Genomic DNA, 6,484 nt, shown 5'->3' on the forward strand with positions numbered 1-6,484 from the left:
GAGGTGGAGGTGGAGGTGGAGGTGGAGGTGGAGGTGGAGATGGAGATAGAGATAGAGATAGAGACAGAGTTAGAGATAGAGATAGAGATAGAGATATAGTAATGTCTGACTACTTTTTACAATAATTCTAGGGCATCAGAGGACTGAAGTTGTGGCTTTATGATGAAATCAATTTAGTATCTCCTAAGACTGAAACTCATTAGGCCCTTGCATAAATCCTCCCCCAGGAAATATTATTAGGCCTTAAACTAAAGAACATATCTTTCCATACATGGACAATGAAACAAACATTCTGTTATGCAAGCCAGTGGCAGTTCTAAAAACAGTCTGCGATTTCATGTTACTAGTTTTCAGTCGGTGTGAACCTGCACATCTCTTACGTGGGGAAGCGATGTGCTCATGCCGTATCTCACATAGGAACAATTGCTGCAGCATAATATTCTCTATCCCAATAAGGAGGATTGCATTGTATGCCTGACATTAGGAGAACTGCAGGTTCCCTGGAGGGATTTTCCCCCAAATCTTCTATATCAGTCTTCCTTTTTAAATAACATTTCTTTGTGGGAATTGTAGGTTCAGTCTCATGTCAGTAAATAGTCCCCTAATAGCCCTCCATGGCTAAGTTATGACTTATCCCCAAAAGGAAAATGCTGCTTTGTGAGCATGTTATATTGAGGCTAAGAGTCAAGTCATAAAACATTAGCTCTCATATCTGAGTGCCTGTTCGCTAAAACACTATTTATTTGTACATAAATATTTGTCTTTTCTTTGCTGGGGTATATTTGCTTGTGTATTCAAGTTGACCATATGCGTAAATTAAAAATGTCCAAAGCGTTACAATGGGAATGTAAATTAGGAGCTGATTATTTTGGCTGCTAGTTTTTCAGAAATATTAAACAGATATTTACTTTATATAATGAATAAATACTTTTCCCATATTGAAGTTGTCATATTTAAAAATCATGTAAAACTGTAAGTATTAAATTAAAAGATGACCACACAGCTCTTTATTGTTTTTGGCACTTTTTTGCTGTGAAATTAATTTTCATGCATATATGATAAGGAACCTTATGAAAGAAAACAATTCCTTTGATATCATAAAAGTATAATGTTATTAAAATTACCATGTACATTTATACATTGAGCACTTTAAAATAATACATGCTAAAATTATGAAAGGTCCATAAGATATCTTTTTTGTTCATCTGTCCATTTGCTTCCTCGTATGGTCTCTGATTCTCTGAGTTTTCTTCCTAATGCATGTTATAAAATCGTCTTATCTTTAAATTTCTAAAGAATAGTCACACTTGCTTCCTGACTTCTACTGATAGAACATATGTATTTCCCAAGTCAAAATGTGTTTTTTAATTGCTTTGGGTAAAAATTTGAAGTTACTTCTCAAAGTGAGCACAAAGGTGAAACGGGTGTTTCTGCTTCTCATTTTACTTTTTCTCCAAAGTGTCTGTGGAATGAAGCTGTTTTTCTTAGAAACTCCTAGTATCGCTAAGGCACCAAGGTAGATTATGAAAATGATATGTATAAAAATTAGGTGGAAATAATCTATGCCGTGCTTTCACAAGGAAAGATATAAGCAGTCTTGTCAAGAGGGTTTTGAATATACTCATTCATTATGCATTTTTCTGTCAAGTGTTGATAAGAGGCTCATTACGCTTAAGTTTGAGCTTAAACTTGGAATGTAGTATTTGAAAAGAAGGTGCTGAAAGCAGTTTTAAACCTTCTTTATGTCTCTGCTAAAAATAATTAAATGGAACAGAAGAAGAAAAGAAACGCTGTCACCGTCATGTCAAATCAGCTTACCGTGGGCTCTGACACAAAATGGAAAACGGAAAGGAAGTGCTGTTTAGCCCTTGAGAGTGAAATAAATTTGATGTTGGTTCATTCTGCAGCCTTCCCAAGGATGTTGACAGAAGTTGCATGTGAGATTCTAACAACTAAGTGTGAGCTGCAATTAGCTCTCTATGGGAAAGCCCTGTGAAATCCACTTACACAAAAAGGTAAGTAAAGTAAAAGCAAGTTTCAGAAGATTTATACTTTGATATTTTTGGCCTGAAAAATGAAATGAGAGCTCTATAATAAGAAACTGTATTACTGTTATGGTTTACTCTCAACTGGTTTGGAAAATAAAAATAATATTGTGCTTATTGAACAATAAGAAACTCTCACAATTAGAACCAAAAAAAGAGAAGTCATCTGAAACTAAAAATTATATCTGAGACTGTACTAAAGAGAGAATAATATTCTGGGAGAGACAAAACTGTAGGGGCAGACACAGATGGCTGGTCGCCAGGGTTAAGGTGAAGGAAGGTGTTGACTGCAACAGGTAATGGAACCATTTTGTATCTTGACTGTGGTGCTGGTTGCAAACTCTGCATCTGTCAAAATTCATTGACCTGTACATCCAGAAGAGTGAATTTTAGTGTATGCAAATTAGCAAAAAATTTGGTATTAAAAAAACCCCACCAAAACCAAAAGTAATTTTAATTTCAAGGTGAAAAGTTCATCACTACTTTTTTTTTAATCTCTTGACATGGTTTCTGATTCTAGGCAAGTGGAGGCAGGAAAGACAAGTTAGAGGAAAACTACTCTGTGCCTTAAGGTTTGTTTACCCTGAGTTCTCAGCAATATAACAAACACCAGAAATATAACAAACACCAGAATTGTCACCTCCCAGAATTAATAGACGTTAACATTTTATCGTTTTTGCATCAGATTTTTCTATGTAAACAAAATAGAACTTTATAAAGGTGAAGCTCCTTTTATTCTTCTCTCCTGGCAAGTTCTACTACTCGCCCCCTCCAGATGATTTGGAAAAAGAATAGAGTCAGCCATAAGTTGTGGGGGAAATTATGAATGCTCTCTTCAGGAAATGGAATGGGTCACATTTATCATATAATCACTGGGTACATATCTCCACAGTTGGTGCCCTTGGAAAGGCCGGATTAATACACACATGTCAACATATAAAAGACACATAAACCTAGCTGGGTGCACAGAGCTAGCTAGATGCAGTCCTGGGAACGAATGTACATGTTTGGTTTAGCGACTAGGCTGGATAGAATTAGCCAACCTGGGTACCCATTACCAACTTCCAATTTTTCCAACTTTCTCATCCCCTTCCCCTAAGAAACTCCCACAATAATCAGTCCCATTTAGAGAGAAATAAAAAGACCAAACAGGTCTGTACGTAACAGGATTAATAAAGTTTTTCATTCTTAGGAATATCAAACCGAAGAGATCACAAGAAAATAAATTTGGTATTAATGATGAAACTGTCATGTTAATTTAAAAGAAAATAACCGTAGATTGCAAAAACTGCCTGAGCTGTCCAAATGTCCCTACTGTCTTTCCACTACATGCCTCTCTCTGACAAGAAAATTGCTAGTCTTAATTCAAAATAAAGCAATTATCAAACAGAGATGTGTCATATGTATAGTCGGCCCTCTTACAGGAATAACTTGCTTGTGGCATCGAGAAAGTCAAAATTGCTTTCTTAAATGTTTTGTGGAATTATCAGAGCACCAGAGTAGCATATTAGCCTAACTTTTTAATGTAACTTTATTCGTATAAGCACGAGGTAATGTGACTGCGTGAGACCGATGTCATCCTGCCATCAGCTACGCGAACTGCTAGATTCCCCCAAGATCAAGAACAAGAATTGTTTCTTCAAGTTCAAATTCTTTTAAGTGGCTTTTGAGACCCTTTACAACCAGACTCCAACTTTGAGCTTCTATTTTTCACTGCTCTTGAAAGGCGCCTGTTGATCTAACCAAATCTGTTTGCTTGCCATGCGCCATCACACCCCATTCCTTGGTCTTGTCTCTCCACAGTGATTCTTTTGGTAACTTCAGCCAGCCTCATGGCAGAATGCCATCCATATATCTGTAACTCCCCAAATTGTATCTGTATCTCTCTCCTATACCCCATGGCCTTCTTGACATCTATCCTCTGATGTCCAATGTCTGGTTACTCAAAGTGTGATTCTCAGTTTAACACCATAGCATTACCTGGAAGCTTGTTAGAGATGCAGAACTTTGGATTCCATCTTTGACTGAATCAGAATCTGCATTATAACAAGATCCCCAGATTCGTATGCACATTAAAGTTTGAGAAGCCTTGGTCTATATCACAATTGAGGATTTAGCATATTCTACCCTTATGATGTTATTTATCTTAGGCAATTATTCTATCAGATTACAAACCTTGCATAGTTTGAGGCCAGGACTCATTTTGCTTTATACTTCTAGCACCTAGCAGAGGAGATCCTAACAGAATAAATACCAAATGTGTTCGACAACACTAAAATGAAGATGGACAAATTTGCATGAAAGCCTATTGCCTTAGAGTCTGGGATAGAGGAAGGGTGATTGACTCATGTTACCAGCCAGCCATTCACTGGCAAAGGCATCACTGCTTATCACTGTGGCTTCATAAGCTTGCAAGTACTTTATGACTGATTATAGGAGGGGCTGTACTATGTTTTAGGATGTCAATGAAGTAATGCTTTTGCAAGAAGTTACCACTAAATGATGCTAAAACAATCTCACCCTTTCTCTGGCTTATTCAAAATTTGAATTTGTCCAAGGAGCCAATTAGAACCACTGCCCCATTTGTCCTGCTCTAACCTGGACATCTATACAATAATTGGGGCATGTCTGAGGCTTTTTCTTAAAATATGTGTTTACCAGCGTTGGCCTGGGCTTACGCTGGATCACACTGGGCCTGTGTTTTTCAGCAGAATAGATGAGCATTCACATTTCACTCGGAGCTGTGGTGTCCCCTATTCAATTTTCCACTTTTGTTCCTGTATCTGATACTCATTTAAGAGGATTTCACAGGACCCACAGGATTTGTGAAAATCAATGGGCAGTATATTTACCTCTCAGGCAACCTCAGAACGGCCCTCATTTACATCAGAAATTGAAACAGTGAAATGGAGTTAGTAACAGTGAGGCTGCTAAAGTCCAACAGCCTCTGAAGGTGGGGCTATGGGCCTCCGGGCACCAGGCAGAGTCAAATCACTTAGTGATGTGCTACTGTGGAGAGGAAGGCTGGCTTTGAAATAGAACTTTCATGTAAATGAAAGCCAGCATTACCATCTGTTGTTAGAGTGTGTTTTAGGTGCCAATGCTTATTGTCCAAGTAAATGAAGTCTCCAGCTAAAACATTATTCCTTATTTTCAATCTCTCTTCTATCTGCATTGCTGTGTTTTATTTTGAAGCAGAGTTTCCCAAATGTGCCTGATGGAGAACCACATGGGAAGCTTATTAAACAGTTGCTTTCCTGAGACCCACCCCAGACCTCATTAAGGTTTCCCCAAAACTGCCAGGGAATAAGCATTTAAAATGAACTCTCCAGAAAGTTCTTAATTGAATTACATTCTATTAAGTGTTTATTTTTGTATGTTTTCTGAGAAAGAATAGAAAAGTTTCTCTGTTTCTGTTCATTCATTTAGTCAAGAATTTTCTGAGTCATTTCTGGATCCCGGACCCTATGTGAAGCTCTGGGGCAATGAAGATGAATAAGACTGAGTCCCTACCTTTAAGGAGATCAAATCACACGGGAGACTAGACGCACAGCAAGATACACAGAACATAATGTGAGGACCATATAGGAACTAGGCACAAACCAAATCCTACAGTTATATCTGTTTGAAAGAAATAATAATCCTACAAATTTAAAAATAGAGCCAAAACAAAATTTTTATGGAATCAGCATGGTCCATCACTGTCTCATACCTTGGTTGCCATAGAATGAAATATTATGTCCTTCCCATGAACCACTTCGTTCTGTAACCATCAGTGTGGCAGGGAGAAGTTGCCCTTACTTGGGACTCCAGCCGTTTCTGCTTCTTGCTATCCCCTTTTTCTTTCAAATGCAAACTATTTAATACGAATGTTATTTTTTCCAAGCAGAGCATACTGTCTAATATTGGGCTTTCTACCAGGGGAATACCTTACTAAATAGAGCTTAGTGCCATATATTTTTTAGACATAGATTTAATTTTCCTGGAAAGAATTGCTAATCTGCTCTGGAGGGACTTCAGGTTGAAAGCCTTCTTGACAAAAATAAATACATAAAGAATAAAATAAATCTAACGCCAGTTTTTCTACTATCTACATTCCCATATAAAGAACTCCAGTTAAACTTGAAGTGAACACAAGAATAATAATTGTATCCTGTCATATGCTCCCTATTTTCCTAAATAACGATATTCTAAGCGTCATAAATATAGCTGGTAAGTAATTAAAGAGAATGCACCCCACTTCACGGCCAGCTTTTAAAAGTTGAGATGTAGGTTGAGGTAATCTCACATTAAAGGTTTCTTCCTGTGTTTGAGGGAATCTGGCCCCATTACTTGTGAGCTCAGTGAACCCATATTTCTTAAGCAAGAATAGTCACACAATTGTGCCCCAGCTCTCTAGGAAATCATGATGAATTCCTATAGTCAGAGTCATGGAGCTC

This window comes from Pteropus vampyrus, unplaced genomic scaffold (genome assembly GCF_000151845.1).
Source record: "Pteropus vampyrus isolate Shadow unplaced genomic scaffold, Pvam_2.0 Scaffold39, whole genome shotgun sequence".
Lineage (NCBI taxonomy): Eukaryota > Metazoa > Chordata > Mammalia > Chiroptera > Pteropodidae > Pteropus > Pteropus vampyrus.